Genomic DNA, 20214 nt, shown 5'->3' with positions numbered 1-20214 from the left:
CAGACAATAATATGGCTTACTATGTAGGTAATGAGAAATTCAAAAGGAGTAGTGTCATATTGTTGGAAAGGACATTTCAAGAAGTACAATGCTGTGTTTAATAAGTTAATATCTCAGACATACAAAAAACCTGGTTTATACAGCTATCATTCAAATTTACACACAAATCACTAAAGCTAGTGATGAAGAAATTGAAGAATTCTACCAACATCTTCAGATTGAAATTGATCAAACCTGTAATCAAGATGCTCAATCATTATAATGTTTGATCAATGATGATTATTGGTTATTGGAATGAAAAAAGCTGGAAACAAAGAGACAGGAACAGTAGTTGGAAAATATGGTCATGATAAAAACAAAACTGGAGATCATGTGATATAATTTTGAAAGATCACGGACTACCTCATCACAAGTCACTCTCTTTAATGACACAAGCAGCAATTGTACATGTAGACTTCTTCAGAAGGAATATGCACAAAACAAATCGACTACATCTGTGGTGAGAGAAAATAGAGAAGCTCAATATAATCAGCCAAAAAAGGCCAGGATCTGGCTATAAAACATAACATCAATGTCTCAGATGTAAGTTCAAGGTGAAATTGAAGAAAACTAACACAAGTCCATGAGAGTTAAAATATGAATTTTAGGGTGTCCCACCTGAATTTTGAGAACATCTAAAAAAATATTTTATGCATTGCATTGGGTAAATCGGCTCCATAAAAACTTTTTAAAGGGTTGAAAAGCAAAGGGTTCCTTTGAAGAAGAAGGTGCACCTAACCCAAGCCATGATCATCTCAAATGTCTCATGTGCATTTGAAAGTGACACATTAGATAAGGAAGATCAAAGAAAAATAAATGCATTTCAATTATGGTGCTGGTGACAGAAATTGAAAATAACATAAACTTTCAAAAAATGAACCAATCTTTATTAGACACACAGCCATAATGCTCCTTAGAGGCAAGATTGGAAAGACTTCCTCCCACTTACTTTGAACATGTTGTCAGTAGAGATCAATCCCTGGAGAAAGACATCAGGTTTGGTAAAGTAAGGGGACAGTGAAAAAGAAGATTGTGCTCAGTAAGTTGGACTGACACAGTTACTAACGCATTTGGCTCACACATAAGAACAGTTGTTAGGATAGTGAAAAAGCAGGCAGAGCTTCATCGGTTGTATAAGGTTGCTGTGAGTCAGATTGACTTAATGGTGGTTAACAGCATCGACAGCAACGGTAATACTGAACAGCAATGGCAGAAGCTATTCTGAGCTGTGGTATGACATCCAGATCATCATGTTTGAAGAAAGGTCATTAAAACACGGGAAAGAAAAGATCAAGGTGAAATACTGAAACTTTCCCTTCATCACTGAGAAGCTAGAGCAAATAAAAGACATGATGAAGTCAACAATCTGTACTGAAATCTCAAAGGGCAGGCTGAATAAGCCAAGTTAAATATGAAAGCAAAATGAGCACAGCTCTTGAGTTATAAAACCAAAAGAGAAGAGCATACTTTGCATATCTTAAGTTGAAATAATTGAAGAAAAAATTTCAGGTTTCAAGTGTTGTCATATTGATGGATTGATTCTATGTGTAAAATATTGAAAAATGCAGGATGCATTAAAAGAAGATAGAAGCAATACACCGAGTCACTGTACCAAAAAGAACTAGTTGACATTCAACAATTTCAAGAAGTAGCTTATGGTCAATAACCAATGATACTGAAGGAATAAGTTCAAACTACACTGAAGGCATTTGTAAAAATCAAAAACAGAATAAAAAAAAACAGAAACAACAAGACTCCCAGAATTGACAGACAACCTATTGACATATTTCACCAAGCTGATAATGCCCTAGGAGTCTATGCCACAAAATTTGGAAGACAGTTACTCAGCCAATTGACTGGTAGGATCCATACTCATCATAAAGAAATGTGACTTCACAGAATGTGTAAATTAGGGGGCAATACCATTAATATTAGATTCAAGTACATTTTGGATAAAGATCATTAAAAAATGATTGCTGGAGTACTTTGACAAGAAGCTTCCAGAAAGTCAGGCCATATTTAGAAGAGGATTTTAAAAGAGGGATATCATCACTGTGTTAGTCTGGGTAGACTGGAGCAACAAATCCACAGAAACGCATATGTATAAGAGAAAGTTTTATAAAAAGGGTAAATGTACATTAAGAAAGCATCCCAATCCAGTCCAGTCAAAGCCCATAAGTCCAACATTAGCCCACATGTCCGACATCGATCTACAAAGTCCTCAAACTCACAAAACACATGTAACAACGCTGGCTGCAGGAGGAAAGCAGAATCAGTGAGCATGTAATCATGTCAGTGCTGCAGGGGTCTCCACGCAACTGCTCCAGCAGCCAGGGCTGCATTGGTGTAGGTCCAAGTGCCTTCTCCTTGGGGATGTCTGCAGGAAGTGAACCTTGCCTATTGAGGCAGAGAACTAGCTAAGGCAGCTGCACCCTGGTCTGACCATCAGAGAGCAAGAGACGAATAGGCCAGGCTTGCCAAGCCATTTATCCTACTGCCCTTCAATTAAACTGTCATTCAGTTAATACCACATGTGTTCATTGGCCAAATAAATCTAAGTATCACAACTGCTAACATCAGATAGATCTTGGCTGAAAGCAGACAATACCAAAAATATATTTTCTTGTGTTTGATTGACTATGCAAAGGTATCTAACACTGTATCTTTAAGAAAATAGAAATTCCAGAACACTTCATTGTGCTTATGTGGAAACTATACATGGAACAAGAGGCAGTTGTTTGGACAGCACAATGGAATATTACAGGATTTAAAATCATAAAAAGTGTATATAATGATTGTATCCTATCACCATATTTAATCAATCTGCATGCTGAGCAAATAATCAGAGAAGCTGGCCTATATGAAGAAAGAAATGGCATTGGGTTGGGAAGAAGGCTTATTAACAACCTTCAATGTACAGGTGACACAACAATACTGATGTAATTGAAAAGGACTTGAAGTACTTATTGATGATTATCAAGGATTTCAACCTTCAACATAGATTACAACACAATGTAAAGAAATCCAAAATCTTCACACTGGACCAAGAGGTAAGTAGAGAAAATATTGAAGTTGTCAAGGATTTCACTTTGTTTGGATCCATAATCAATGATCATGGAAGTAATGGTCAAGAGATCAAATGACGCATTGCATTGGGTAATTCTGCCAAATGAGACCTCTTTAAAGTATTGACGAGTAAGAGTGTTAGTGTCTGATCCAGCACATGGTTTTCAATCACCATGTATACTTGTGAACATTGGACGTTGGATAAAGAAGACTGGAAAGGAATTGATGCATTTGAATAATGATACTGGCAAAGGACGTTGACAGTACCACAGACCGCAAAAAAAGGAAAATCAGATCTGTCTTAGAAAAAGTAAGCCAGCATGCTGCTTGGAATCACGGATGGTGAGACTTTGTCTCGCATACTTTGGACAAGGTTTTTAATAGCATACTGTCCCTGGAAAAGGACAGCATGCTTCGGAAATTGGAAGTGCAATTTAAAAGGAGACACTTAAGGAGATAAAGTGGCTATAACAATGAGATCAAACAATAACAATTGTGAGGATGGCACAGAACTAGGCAGTGTTTCAGTCTGTTCTACATAAGTTACTCTGAGTCAAAAGCGACGGATGTGACTTAACCGCAATTGTGATTTAATCTATTCATGTTTCCTGTATACTTTCAGTCATCTCTCTATTACTTATAATACCTGAAGAAATGCAATGGCTCAGAAAGTAACACTCTACATGCTCTCCTGTGTGGTGTGTAGCGTTTGAGGTAGTATCTGAGGGAATGCTTTGATCGTTTAAGTGATTTTTCTTTCTTACAACCCCCTCATCCATTCTTGAGGATTCATTTTGAGATTCAAATCTATGGATGTGAACCCTCAGATATCGATGGCTGATGGTAGTGTTTTGACCCAAATATCACATAAATATGGCTATGGAATTTTAAAAGAGAAATAATAAAAGAGAAAGCACAAGCACCTTTACCCCAAATAAGCTAAACACATTTTGTTAGGAAATAGTATCTGTTTGTACAGTTACACACACACATTAATGTGGATCTTATAATACAGCTAATTGTAAGTACTTGAATATAGTTTAATATTTCCTAAGTACTTAGGATGGAATTTACTAAATAATAAGGATTTGAATTTTTTTTTCAAATCTAGACTCCTGTCCATCACCAGTGAGTGAAACCACAGCTGCTGTAAAGCTGGAGGGCATCCATTATGAGTCCTTCATCCTTCCCAAGTCTAAACTTTCAGTATCCCCTGCCATTTCCATTTTCAAAATATGCATTAATGTTTATTGAATACATTGACATTTTTAGATCTCTAGTGCTATGAATGATGTTCAAGGCATCAAGAACTTTGGCTTAAACTCTTGAGATAATCTCATATTCATGTGTTTTAGGGCCTCCCTCTTTTCTTTACACAGTAGGTAAAGATATCTTTAAATAACTTTAGCCATATCATGCCTTGCTTAGATTTCTTCCCTGGTTTCTAATGACATTTATTTAAAACTGAATCTTTAACTTTCTCATGTCATATCCATTCTCAAGGATACTTTTGTGTCTTCTCTCTGCTGATGTACATTGTTCCAAGCATCACAGTCTTTATTTAGCTATGTTTTTAACATATCAACAGGAGAATGACAAATCAAGAGGTATCTCATTCATGGTAAAAATAAGGAACATTGCTAGATCTATCTTAAAGTACAAAGTAGTCTATGATAGAATATCAAAATATAGACAAGAAAGACCAATTAATGCAGCTATTATTATATGAATTTTAAAACTAATGATTAAAGCTAGTAAGATAACTTCGAAGAATTGAAGAATTCTACCAACTTTTTCACCCTGAAATTGATCACACATGTAATTACGATGCATCGATAATTATTGGCGATTGGGAAGTAGAAGTTGGAAATGAAGGAACATTACTTAGAAACTATGATTATATCTTCTCATAATGATTTAAAGCCTTGTAAACCCCAAGGGGCAATTTGTCTCTGTTCTATAAGGTGGCTATGAATCAGGATTGATTTGATGGCCTTGACTTTGGTTTGTGGTATACATTTGGCCTTCACCAGAGAGAATACACATGAATCAGAAGTATATAAATAATCAAATTGACTACATCTGTGGGAAGAAATTATGGAAAGTTCAAGTAATAACAAATAAAATAAGACTAGGGAAAAACGGTGTAACAGATTTTCTCCTAGGCAGGTTCAAATTGAAGCAAAACAAAATTACTGCTAGTTCAAGAGACACAAAATGAGCATGTTTCACCTGAATTTAGAGAAAATCTCAAGAACAGATTTGACCCATTGAACATGTATGGGAAGAGACCAGATCAGCTGTCATCATATGAAAAAAGCAAGAGTTCATTTAAAAAAAATACCAAAGTAGATGAGAGAAAAGACTCTTAAACTTGCTCTTGAACATAGAGTAGCTAAAGCAAGTGAAGAAGTGAATTAAACATTGATTTTCAAATGGGGTCTCCAGAATAAAAAAGACAGTACTATAATAGATGTGAAAAGACCTAGAATTGGAAAACCAGCACGAAAGTGACACTCAGCTTATCTCAAGTTGAAAGAATTGAATTAAAAACTTCAAGCCATGAGTTGGAATAATGCAGGCTTTTATGAACAAAACATTGAACGATGCAGGTAGCATCAAAAGAAGGAAGAAGTCCATGTTGCACTAACGGTTCTAGAAAAGAAACAAGGCTTGCTTCGGGAATTTACAGGGTACCAAATCAAATATTTGGACAAGCTGATGAAGCATCGAAGCACACACGTGTCTATACCAAGAAATTTGGAAGATAGCTACATGACCAACCAATTGGAGGAGATCATAATTGCACAGGTTCCAAAGAAAAGTGACCCAACAGAAAGTGGAAATGATTGAAAAATATCATTAATACCAAAAGATAGTAAAAGTTTGCTGAAATTTTTTTTAAAAAATGATTGCATTAGTTCATTGAGGAGGAGCTACTAAGAATTCAGATTCATACCAGGGCATGGTTTGAGGGAGATGTCATTGCTAAAGTCAGACAGACATTGGCTCAAAGCAGAGAATACAAGCACGATGTTTGTGTTTTCTTGACTATGAAGGCATTTGACTATGTGGAGCATAAGAAACTATGTACAACATTGAGAAGAATTGTGCTGATGTGAAACCTGCAGAGCGAACAAGAAGTAGTTGTTGGAATAGAACGAGGAGATAATCTATGGCTTAAAATTGGGAAAGGTATATATCAGGGTAGTATCCTTTCACCATACTTACTGAATTTGTGTAATGAACAAATAATCCAAGAAACTGGATGATATGGAGAACTTGGCATCAGGATCAGAGGAAGGTGATATGCATACTACATAACTTTGCTTGCTGACATTAGACATAGAGGACTTGCTGATGTAGATCAAAGACTATGGATTATAACCCCACGTAAAGAAAACCAACATCCTCACAATTCTAATAATAATAAATAACATCATGATAAAAGGAGAAAAGACAGAAGTTGTCAGGGATTTCTTTTTGCATGTGCTCTCAATCAATGCTCATGGAAGCAGCAATCAAGAATCAAATGACACATTATACCACAAACAAACTCACAGCCATGGAGTTGATTCTGATTCGCAGTGACCCTATCGGATAGGGTAGAACTGCCCTGTGCATATAAAAAACTGTAACATTTATAGGAGTAGAAGTTTCATTCCTCTTTCTCCAGTGGAGTCGCTGCAGCTTGTAGTTTCAAACTGCTGACTTTGCAGGCAGCAGCCCCACACTGATGACCGACACTGATGACTATTCACCAGAGATCCTAAAGATCATAGTACATTGGACAAATCTAAAGCGCAAATCTAAATCTAAAGTTCACTTTGTGAACTAAGATGCTTCTGACCCAAACCATGGAATTTTCATTTGCTCAGATGCATATGAATATTGGCCACTGAATAAGGAAGACTAAAGAAGAATTGTCTCATATACTTTGGACATGTGATCAGAGGAGATCAGTCCTCGGAAAGCGACTTCATGTTTGGTAAATTATAAAGTCAGGAATGAAAAAGGAAGTTCCTCAACTTGGTGGCCTGACACAGGTACCACAACAATGCCCTCAAATATGACCATTGTGAGGACTGTCTGTGCCCCTCAGTGTTTCCTTATTTGTACCTAGTGTCACTAGGAGTCCGGTCCAACTTGGCAGCACCTACTTACAACAGGGGATGATCTCTCCTCATATCATTTTCAAAGTCTGTGAAGTGAAGATGTACCTTCTTCATTTCTAACGAGCATTACAGCTGAATTTCCTACAAGACAAAATATTTTATTATTATTATGGATAAATGTATAAGGGAATGTTTGTGCAGCTATCTAATGACAAGCAGTACAGTTCTTATTGCAAATGCAATATAAATTGTTATTTATTTAGCTCTTTTCCTGTAATGTTTGAAAGGTGACCAATTAGGGTTCTTTTTAAAGAAAGTAACAGAATAAGCTGATGAGTTTAAATATATTTCATGGTTATCAATTAATTGCAATTTTTGTCTAGATCTATGCACAACGTATGCTATTCCTGTCAATAAGAGCTTCCTACATTAACTTTTGATCTAGTTGACACAATCCCAATGAACATCGTAGTTTTTCACTCTCTACTATGTCTATATGCCCCCAGTATCATCTTGTAAATATCTTGTTCCTGATAATCAGTCCTTTCAAGAAGATTTGGCTTCTTTTCTTGGAAAATTGTAATTTAAGGTCACAGATTAGGTTTCAGTAATGCTCACTGCCCTGAACTAGAATGCACTTCCAAAATTTGGTGAGTTTATACTCATATTTTATTTATTTATTGTTGTGCATTTTAATGGAAACTATTAGAAATGTCATAACATTCCACAATTCAAACAGATCACACATAGTTGTACTAGAATCAGTTGCTCCTAGAATCAGTTCCAAAACATTCACTTTATTCTTGAACTCTTTGATATCAGTTCCCCTCTCTCCAATCCCTCCCCCAATTTTCCACACCCCCAGGAACCCTTGTTACTATATTATTATTATTATTATTATACATATTTATATTAGCCATATCTTACCACACCCAATATATTCACTTCACCTACAATGTTGTAATTTGGTCCCCTCAAGTGACATTACAGACTAATCGTTGCTGTCAGACCAGCCCTCCTCCATCTTCCCTTATCCTTAGGGAATTTTTACTCCAGTTGCTATTCCTGGAGGGTCATCCATCCTTGCATTCCTGCATCTAAGGACCTTAATTATACAGATGAACATACGTAGGTTGAACAGTATTAATGAGGTGAAATAAGCCTTAAAGCAGGGGAAGGAAATATTAAAGAACTAGAGGATACCTATGTGTCCCTCAGTGCTACACTGCATCCTGAATTCCTTATCCCCCCATCCCCATGGTGGGCCCCACTCTAAGGGCCTTTCCAATTGTCTTGCAGGTGGGCTTCTGATCTCCACTTTGTTCATGCTTCTCCACACCAATTTGATTGCTCATTCTTTAAACTTCTGATACCCATTCCTGTTTAAACCTCATGTGTTAGTTGGGGTACATTAGAGAAACAAATACACAGAAAATCATGTATAATAGAGGGTTTTATATAAAGGGTAAGTGCACATCAAGAAAACACCCCTACCCAGTGCTGCCCAAGGCCACAAGTCCAACATTAACCCGTATGTCTGATACCAATCCATAAAGTCCTCCTCCATCTCAGAAAACACACACTATGATGCCGACTGCAGGAAGAAAGCCAAGTCAGTGAATGCGTAAGCATCTCATTGCTGGCAGGGGTCTCCACACGGTTGCTTCAGCACCCAGGGCTGCATCATGGTAGGTCCATGCAGCTTCTCCTCGGGGATATCTTGTAGGAAATGATCCTTGCCAGCTGAAGTAGGGAACTGGCTAAGGCAACTGCACCCTGGCCCGACCATCAGAAAGCATGAGACCAGAGAACTCCAAAGGCAAAGATCACTGAGCCCTTTATCTCTCCACCCTTCAATTAACCCCACATGTGTTTATTGGCCAGTTTGGCACAGTAAACTAACTCACCTCATGATCACATAGACTGGTGTACTTATTCCATGTGGACTTCGTTTCTTCGCTGCTTGATGGACACTGTTAAAACCCCAGATGCTATATTTTTAATAGCAGGGCACCAACAGCTTTCTTTACTACATTTGCTTATATCCCTGGTTTTTTTTTCTTCAGCGATCATGTTGGGAAGGTGAGTATTATACATTGCCACATTATTAGAAAGAACCATACTTGTACGTAGGTGAGATTTTAGTAGAGGCCCAAAGTCTATCTGTTTCTTTGTTGTCTTTATATATGTACATGTATAGACAAATACAGCTATATTTATATAATTTTACATGTTCCTATTTATATATATTTATACTTATACATGTAAATATTTTTCTTTCTTCTTTCCACTTTTTATTTTTTATTTCCTCCAGTCCCACTAGCACACTCACCCATCATACACCTCTCAGTAATTCCTCTCAGAAACTTTTCAATTGATCAAAGTTGACCAGGAATGGTACATCCTCCTCACCGTCAATTTAATAACCTTGATACTCCCCTGTCCCTGTTATTATTGGCTCACCACTCACCTCCCTCCAGCTCCTCTCTGCCCATACCTACCCCTCCCCCCAGCCCTAAAACCATCGGTCCCATCACTGCCTTCATGGGGTTCATTATCTTATATAGACAGACACCGGAAGAGAGAGATAGAGAGAGAGAGAGAGAGAGAGAAGGAAAAGACCATATAAATAATCCCAAAGCATACGGGTATACTGACCCAGAGATGAATATCTATTAAATAATGAGCAGGACCTCTTATAATCCCTCAGCCTGGCCCGCTTTTCTTGCAGGAGTCCATATCCAGGGGCCCACTTACCTAGCAGCACTTATCCCCTTTTAGTCCTCAGCTGTCGTGTTCAAATGCAGAGCATCCTACAGGTCACTATGTTCTTCCTGCTGCCCCCTATAGCGCTGTTACCTTGTGAAGGATTTCAAGTCACCAGCTGAGGTCAACCGTGCAATCATTTCTGAGTCCGATCTCTCCTGAACAGGAACAACACCCTCAAGGATTGACACACCAGAATGAAGTCTACTCTCAGTCTCCCTTTACTGTGGAGACATAAATAATATCCTCCCCTTGGGCAGATTAGTGCTATGGACCCCACTGCTGTCTTTCTGTCGCCCACCCCATGCCTACCCCTCTGTGGGCCTTAAGAGAGGGTGAGAAAGATGCCTCTCAGCACAAGTGCTATCTGCTTCTTTTTGTGTGTTTGTTTTATTTTACTTATTTTGTTTGTTTGTTTGCTGACATATGTATCAGTAGGATTGATCTGGCTCATGCCAGAGTATATGGTCCTCAGCCCGGGAATTGTGTGCTGTGTACATTTTCCCATAGGCCCATTCTGCTGTTTGGAGTTACCTCAGGACTCATGTGGTACTTGACCTTTAGTGCTTGGCTAACTTCAGTCAATCTAATATCCTCCAGTTCTTTCCATGGATGAAGTATTTCAAATTTTCATCACTACTTTTTAGGGATGTGAATATACCAGAGTTATTCAATCCATTTGTATACTGACGGAGATTTAGGTTGTGAGAGTGAACTGTGCGGTGATGAGCATCTGATAACTGGTCCTGGTCTATTGGTTAATTCTTCTGGGTACATGCCCTGTAGTAGAATTGCTGGGTCAAAAGGTATCTCAATTTCCAACTGTTTTAGGTTTCATCAAATTCCTTTTCACAGTGGGTGGAAATATGTACAAGACTACCAGCAGAGAATGAGAGTTTCTATGTCACCACATCTCCTCCAACATTTTTTTTTAAATTGGGCTATCATGTGGGTGTTAGATGTTATCTCATAGTTGTTTTAATTTGCATTTCCTGATAGCTAATGAACTGGAACATTTTCTCATGTTTATTGGACATTCAGGGTCCTCCTTTGTGAATTTTTTGTTTGTTGCCCATATTCTCAATGGGGCTATTCATTTTTTTCCTTGTTTTGGACTTAAACGATTTTATAAATTTTAGTACTTAATCCTTTATTAAATATTATTAAATGCCATTATTAAATATTTTTCCCAGTCTATGGGCTCTCATATTACTCCCTTGCTGAAGTCTTTTGATGTGAACAAGTGTTTTATCTGTAGTTTGTCCCACCTGTCTATTTTATTTTCCTCTGAGACTGTCTGCCTCCTTAATTCTTATAGCCCATGTATTCCCTGCGGTAAGGTTCTTAGGTGTGTCCCAATTTTTTCACTGAAGATCCTGATAGTTTGCGTTTTACCTTGAAGTCTGTGATCTACCTTGCATTTGTTCTTGTGGATGGAGTGAGGTAAGGGTCTTGCTTCATTCTTCTGCAGGTTGATATCCAGTATTTCCAGCACCATTTGTTGAATAGGGCATTCACTTCACATTTGATATTTTTTGGGTACACTAGAAAAACAAATTCATAAATATTCATATGTGCATAAGAGAGAGTTTTATATAGAAGAGCAATTGAATATTGAGAAAACATCCCAGCCCAGTCCAGATCAAGTCCATAAGTCTGATATTAGACCATACGTCCAATACCAATCTATAAATTCCTCTGAAGACTCACAAAACACATGTAATGGTGTCAAATGCAGGATGATCACAGACCAGTGGGTAGAAAGTCTTGTGGATCCAGTGGTGGTAGGAGCATGTCAGTGCTGGCAAGGATCTCCATATGGCTCCTTCAGCTCCAAGGCATAGCTCCATGTGTCTTGTCCGCAGGGATGTCTCACAGGGAGTCAGTGTGTATATCACCTCCTGCTAACTGTATATCTCCTAGCACCTCCAAATGAGATCATCAAGCTGCGACCTGATTGATAGGTTAAACTTCAGCCCTTCACAATTAAGTCTCCAATTGACAACAGATTATGTAGCTACCATAGTACCTTATCAGAGATCAATTGTCTGTATGCTGCTGTCTTTATTTCTGAATTTTCTGTTCTGTTCCATTAGTCTAAGCATCTTTAATTACAGCAGTAATATGCTGTTTTGATAACTGTGGCCATATAATAAGTTTTAAAGTCTGGCAATGTGAGCATATCCACTTTATTTTTCTTCTTTAGGAGTTCTCTGCTAATTCTGGGCTTCTTCCTTTTCCATATGCAGTTGGTAATTATTTTTTTACATTTATTTGAAAAAAGGGGCTGGTGTTTGTATCAGGATTACATTGAATTTATATAGTGCCTTAGGTAGGATTGACATCTTTTCAATATTAAGTCTTGGAATCCACGAAAATTTAATGTTTGATACATGAAATGAGTAATTGTGAAATAGTCTAATTTTAGCTACCCTATCCTTGAGGATTTTAACTGCCTCTATCCTGGAGGATAATATGGAAAGAAGGTGGTACAAACTTAATATGCAGTTTATCCTTGCAGCACTACAAGGATCTGCTCCTAGGTGTGGGCTGAGCTTCCATCTTGTGTTTACCTGTCCTTCCCCCTTGTGCCTTCCAAGCTATTGTAGTGTGACTTAGTGCTTGAGGCACATTGGCTTACACTGCCCACCATGACTCACTGACAGCTGTCTACCTGCAACAGCTCTGTACTAGGAGCCTGCCCACCCCTGCTTATGGTCCGAAGGTGTAGCCCCATGCTAGTTTCGGACAGTGGACCCCATAGCCCCCGCCACACTCAGATTGTGAGACCTTCCCACCAGCCCCTGCTCCTGGACTGCAAGCCCCTCACCACACTCTTTGTGACCTGTGGATCCCTCCTGCTGCCTTTGGCCACCCACAGCTAACCTACCCTTGATGCCATTGGCCCATTTCCATTTGCCAGAAATCCATGGCTGTGGCACATTCCACTGCCCATACCACCACCCTACTACTGCCACCTACATTGCTTCCAGACCCTGAGTGATATGAGGAACCGGCATGCCCAACACACATGGACAAGGCCACTGATTCCACCCAGGACTCCAAATAGGAATTGGTCCCACAGGTCCCATAACCTGTACAGCATAGGTTCTTTAATCATCGGACCTGCATGCGGCTGCCTTGCTTGTTCTGTGCCTCAATTTAAAGGGGCACACTACCTGTGGGATGCCTAGCCTGTGGACTGTGTCGCTGTAAGTTAAGGTCCCTTTAAGTCCTAACAATTGGAATGTTCATCTCTAGAGCTGGGGACGAACAGTTGGTGACAGTTGGGGACCTGCCTTGCTGTTTGCTGCCTGGGTACATATAGCCCAGCTCTCTCTACAGAAAGGGATGGGCAACTGGCGGCTCTCAAGCCTTAAAGGACTGCTAGTGTCTCACTGCTTTATAATTTAACTGTTAATTTTTTGTATTATCTATCTGTATATAATTTAATGGTTCATTTCTTGTATTATATATCTATCTTTATAAATATATTTATATATAATTACTAGCAATCTGGTTTGTCTCTCTAGAGAACCCTGTCCAACACAATTTATAATTATTTTTGGCTAATGAAATATTCATTTTTCCCATTTTGAAGCAATGCTTTTAGATAACTATCATTCACATTGAGTGGTTTTTTTACTTGCACCACACCAGGCATCGATCCAACTTGTCCATTTTTGTCATTTAAAAAAGTCTTTACAAAATTTTGTTAATGATGTATTTGTGCTAAAAGAAAGCATTATTATTTGTCATTTCAATAGTAGTAAAATAGTATATTCTTCTTTTTATATTTCTATATTATCTGTGTTTTAGATTCTTTATTTACACATATTTCCCCCACTTTTACTTCTTTTATTGTATCCTTTAAATAGAACCGGATATGTTTAAAACATTGGTTTCCCATATTTATGTTTTGCTCTTCTTGAGAGTGAGACTGAGATTGAGTGTGTTTACTTTTTCCCACTTCTGATTTATGCTATCAAAATATGTATATACATGGATTATTTTTCAAAACTTTCAAGGAGCAATATTCTATAGTCTTATGTCAATGCTCATTTTGATTGGACATGTTTGATATTATATTTACCTTCTATTTCTTCTTTCATGCCTGAAGTTATTATCTAGAATCAGTATTTTTCTTTTATTTTTTTTTAGAATTTCTGTTAGTGCATGTTTACACACAAGGAACTCTTATTATTTTGGTCTGAAATTTGTCTTCATTCTGCCTCTTGGAATATTCATGCTAGCATACAACTTTAATTTGGCAGATATTTTTATTTCAAAACATTAAATATATTACTGCTGCACATTAGGAATCCCTTTTTGCTTTTAAAAATCATCTGTCAATATAGCTATACATTAATTTTAGTGATTTATTTTTTCTATTATTTAGTGTCTAACATTTTAGAATGATATATGTAAATGTGCTTATGGGATGAGGGGCCTTCTTGAAATTATGTATTAGTTTATTTGCTTTTAGAAAGTCCTCAGGTATTATTTCTTCAACTCTTTTAATTTTGTTTCTTTGATGTGCTCTTTTGATTCCTCCACACACCCTACCCAACCATCTGACACATTAGATGTGTTTAAACATGCTGGAAAACTTCACCTTTCATATAAAATTATTGTACTATATTTAAATTCATTATTTTCTTTTTCTGATATATCATTTATAGTATTTCTGTTCCTTTCACATATTCAAGTTTGAATTTATTTTTATTTGTATTATTCCCATATAGAAATGTAGGAATAAAATATACGAAGAGGATTGTGTCTGCCAAAAAATTATGTTGAAGTCTTAACTTCTAGTACTTGTGAATATGACTGGTTTAAAATAATCTCTGAAGATGTTAACATGAGTTCACACCCTAGAAGAATGTGTCTCAATCCAATAGATTGTCCTTATAAAAGAGTAAAATAAACACAGAGGCACACAGTAGGGAAAGTCATGTCAATAAGATTCTACTAAGACTAACCAAGAAAGTTATATTCTTGTGGCTACCATAAGAAGGAAGAGACGGGAAAGATTTTCCTTCAGAATGTCTGAAGGACACCAACCTACCAACACCCTTAATTTGGACAGAAGACTTTAGAACTGTGAAACAATACATATTTTCCTTCTTATAAATCATCCCATTTCTGGTATTTTGTCACAGTAGCCCTAGGAAATTAAGAGAGCAAGCATATTTTTACAGTAATATGTGTAAATAATTTTTATATTCAGTATCTTTTTCTTTTGATTATTGAATCTATTTATTCTTATCATGAAGCCTTGATTTCTAGTACGGGTTATCTAGTACGGGTTATCTAATAGCTAAAAAATAATTTTCAGAAGTGCCTTGAGGCTGAAGATGTGGGTTTTAATTTTCTTCTGTCTGTTAGTGTTAGGCAGGGCCAGAGGACACAAAAGTATAAGAATAACCAGCAATTTAAAGTTTTACATTCTATTGACTACTCACTTGGTACAATCTAGAAGTTAGTTCAGTGCAAATTTAGCTCTCATACTTCTTAGCTATATCAACTGGAAGTCACAAAGGAAAGCAGAAATAATCCTATTTGTAAGAAAGGATATATTCTTACCCACACATTGGATAGGCTCTAAAGATAGTGATCAGGAAAGGTTCGAAGTTGCCTGGGGAGATCAGAAAGTTTCAAGGCTCTCTGGAAATTGCTAGTAGTGATATCAATTTCCTGGTACAAAGATGTGGCTAATTTCTGGGAGACACCCTTAAAGGTACTAGAAAATCTGAAGCCTTAAGAAACAGAGTAATTTACTCTGCTAGTTTCTAATTTGGCAGAATGTAAATGGAATTTGGACATTGACTAAAGACCAAAAATGAATTGATTCATTTGAATGATTGTGCTGGTGAAGAATATTCACAGTACCATGAACTGTCAAATGAACAAAAACTCTGCTTTGGATGAGGCATTGCCAGAATGTTCCTTAAAAGAAATGGTAGTGAGAGTCCATCTCATGTATTTTGGACCTGTCATCAGGGGAGACCAGTCTCAGGAGAAGACATCCTTCTTGGTAAAGTAGCAGGGTGGCCATAAAGAGGATGCTCCTTCACAAGATAGATTGGTACATTGGCTGCGCTGCAACAATGGACTGACACGCAGGAACAATGGTGAGGATGATGAAGGATGAGGGAGCACTTTGTTCTGAAGATCCCAGGGTCACTATGAAATGGAAGCAACTAGATAACAATGAACAACACATAGAAAATAAGAAAAATAATTGAGGAAATGAAATTCTCAGGCTGCCTAATTGTGTACCACAAAGAAAAGAGTAGGGATGAATGCTAAGAACAAAAGACAAAATAGAAAACAAAACTTAACACCCTTCATATTTAAATTTGGGGATAATCTCCCTTGTTTATATATAAAAGTGATGGGGAAAATAATTATTTGCCTTATTTTGGGTAGTCCTTTGCTTGCTGTTTTTATTTTTTTTAATCTTTCAAAGATTTAATGGAATCTTCATAGTTTACTCTTATTTCTTTTGGAAACGCCGATGTTCCCAGGCAAAAGTTACTTTCAGTAGTGGACTCACCTGCCATTTTTGAGACTTTTTCCCCATAAACTTTTATTATCTTCTATTTCCTTGATGCTTTAAACATTTAAAAAATGTTCTTCAATTGATATAATGATATTAATTATATAGTTGCTTTCATAGTTAAAATTTTGCATTCTTATAAAAAATATCATGTTACCCATTAGTAGAAATAGAACAAGGAGGCTATCTAATCCTCTACAACAGATTAACAATATCTGAACATAAAATTAAAGCATTGAGATTATTTTAATAAAAAGTTTCTATTGAATATCTAATACACTAAGGAGAAATTGAACATTTTGAACATTTTTGTTTCATTGGTTCAAAATCTATGTTGGTAAGTGTATTGGACAGGGTTCTCTAGAGAGACAAACCAGATTGCTAGTAATTATATATGAATATATTTAGAAAGATAGATATATAATTCAAGAAATAAATCGTTAAATAATATGCAGATAGATAATACAAGAAATTAAGAGTTAAATTATAAAGCAGTGAGACACTAGCAGTCCTTCAAGTTTTGAGAGCTGCCAGTTGCCAGTCCCCTTCTGTAGAGAGAGCTGGGCTATATATACCCAGGCAGCAAACAGCAAGGCAGGTCCCCAACTGTCACCAACTGTCAGTCCCTAGCTCCAGAGATGAACATTGCAATCATGTGGGCTTAAAGGGACCTCAACTTACAGCGACACAGTCCACAGGCTAGGCATCCCGCAGGTAGTGTACCCCTTTAAACTGAGGCACAGAACAACCAAGGTGAGGCTCACCAAGCCATTTATCCCTCTGCCCTTCAGTTAATCCTACTTGTGTTTATCGGCCAGGCTGGCACAATAAACTATAGCAATCCACCCCTTGCCAGCCTGGCACCTGTACACAATTTTTTACCCATACATACTTCTATAATTTCCAGATATTAATGAAATCACACTTATACTTATCATCAATCATCTATCATACATATAAATGAAAACACACTGAGTCAAATTATATCTGATATATCATACTTGAACAAAGGAAATATACGCAATAATCGCATACAAAGAAAATACATTGATAATTACAAGCCTCGCTTTTGCAATTGATCACGTGGTCGTAATTGATAGGTAGAACTACCTTCTACTGCTACCCATTCTGTATTACCTTTGCCCTCAGCAAGCACCTCAGCTGGCTGTGGTTGTTGGCCTGGCGGGGTGACCCAGACCTTCATTCCTGAGGGGTCTGGGTCATTATAAGTCCTGTTAGGACTGGGTTGCTGCAACTTACCATTTACTTTAATAACAGGGCATGGTAACACTAAGAGTCGGCCTATGGGATCTCCTGGATTCCAGACATATTCTTCTTTACCTCCATTATGTGATACCAGTCCAATTTCTCCTTGGTAATCAGGATCAATCACACCACTTAGTATGGTGACACACTTCCCTGACCTGTTGATCCAAAGGCATGAGAAGTCCAAAGTGCCCAGGGGGCATTCTCAGCTGCCAGTTCAGTGGAATCCGTGCTGTGTTTCCAGGTGGGAGAGTTCCTTTCTTCGGGACTAGGACCTCCAGGCCTGAGGAACACAGGGTCGCTGGGACAGGAAGCAAAAATGCTGCAAGGGGATCACTAGGAGTAATAGTGAGTGGTGCCACTCCAGCTTCCACCCCTTGGTTCCTGGACCCAGGAATTCTGGCTATTGGAGACACAGCACCATATATTGGCCACTGGTTTAGAGCATATACAGCTTCCTGGAGAACATTGCCCCAGCCCCGCAAGTTGTTGACACCTAGTTGGTGCCGTAATTGTGTCTTTAGGAGCCCATTCCATCGTTCTAACAAGCCGGCAGCTTCAGGATGATGAGGAACATGATACGACCAGTGGATTCCATGGGAATGGGCCCATTGCCGCACTGTATTTGCTGTAAAGTGAGTTCCTTGATCTGAAGCAATGCTATGTGGGAGGCCATGCCGGTTGATGAGGCATTCTGTAAGTCCACGAATAGTAGTTTTGGCAGAAGCATCATGTGCAGGGAAGGCAAATCCATATCCAGAGTAGGTGTCTATTCCAGTAAGAACAAAACGCTGTCCCGTCCATGATGGAAGTGGTCCTATGTAATCAACCTGCCACCAAGTTGCTGGTTGACCTCCCTGAGGAATTGTCCCATATCTTGGACTTAATGTTGGTTTCTGTTGCTGGCAAATGGGACACTCAGCGGTGACAGTGGCCAAGTCAGCCTTGGCGAGTGGAAGTCCATGTTGCTGTGTCCAAGCATAACCTCCATCCCTGCTGCCATGTCCACTTTGTTCATGTGCCCATTGGACGATAACAGGCATGGCAGAGGAAAGAGGAGGACCAGTCTCCACAGCGCATGTCATCTTATCCATTTGATTATTAAAGTCCTCCTCTTCAGAGGTAATCCTTTGGTGAGCATTCATGTGAGATACAATTAACTTTACTTTCTTGGCCCATTCAGAGAGGTCTATCCACGTACCTCTTCCCCACACCTCCTTGTCACCAATTTTCCAATCATGTGTCTTCCAATTCCCTGACCATCCAGCCAAGCCATTAGCCACAGCCCATGAATCACTATATAATCTCATATCTGGCCATTTTTCCTTATATGCAAACTGAACGGCCAGGTGCACTGCTCGACGTTCTGCCCATTGGGAAGATTTCCCTTCACCACTGTCCTTCAGGGAGATCCCAGAAAGGGGCTGTAGTACTGCTGCTGTCCACTTACGAGTGGCACCTGCGTATTATGCAGAGCCATCCGTAAACCAAGCATGACTTTTTGGTCTTCACTTAAAGTATGGTAAGGAACTCCCCAGGAGGCCATAGGTGCAGACTGGGAGAAAGGAGGCAATGTGACAGGAGTGCAGACTGTTGGCATTTGGGCCCCTTCTTCATGTAGCTTACTTGTTCCTTCAGGTCCTTCTTTGGCCTGATCTCGTATATAGCACTTCATTTAACAATGGAGTGTTGCTGCGTACGTCCAACTTTATGATTACATGGGTCAGACAATATCCAGTTCATGATAGGTAATTCAGGCCTCATGGTGACTTGGTGGCCTATGGTGAGGTGTTCAGTCTCCACCAAGACCCAGTAACAGGCCAACAGCTGTTTTTCAAAGGGGGAGTAGTTGTTTGCAGAGGATGGCAAGACTTTACTCCAAAATCCCCATGGTCAACGCTGTGATTCACCAAGAGGGGTCTGCCAAAGACTCCACACTGCATCTTTATCTACAACTGACACCTCTAGCACCATTGGGTCAGCTGGATCATATGGTCCCAGTGGCAAAGCAGATTGCATGGCAGCCTGAACTTGTTGAAGAGCCTTTTCTTGTTCTGGGCCCCACTCAAAAATGGAGGCTTTTCATGTCACTTGATAAATAGGTCGAAGTAGAGCACTCAAGTGAGGAATATGTTGCCTCCAAAATCCGAAGAGGCCCACTAGGCGCTGTGCCTCTTTTTTAGTCGTTGGGGGAGCTAAATTTAATAGCTTATCCTTCACTTTAGTAGGAATATCTCGACATGCCCCACACCACTGGACCCCTGGACATTTTACTGATGTTTAGGGTACCTGAATCTTTGTTGGGTTAATTTCATAACCCCTTGTACACGGATATTGTACCAATGAATCTAGAGTTTTTGATACTTCCTCCTTAGTGGGTCCAATCAGCATAATAGCATC

This window comes from Tenrec ecaudatus, chromosome 8, assembly GCF_050624435.1.
Source record: "Tenrec ecaudatus isolate mTenEca1 chromosome 8, mTenEca1.hap1, whole genome shotgun sequence".
In the NCBI taxonomy this organism is placed as follows: Eukaryota; Metazoa; Chordata; class Mammalia; order Afrosoricida; family Tenrecidae; genus Tenrec; species Tenrec ecaudatus.
Note: the sequence above shows the minus strand (reverse complement) of the source record.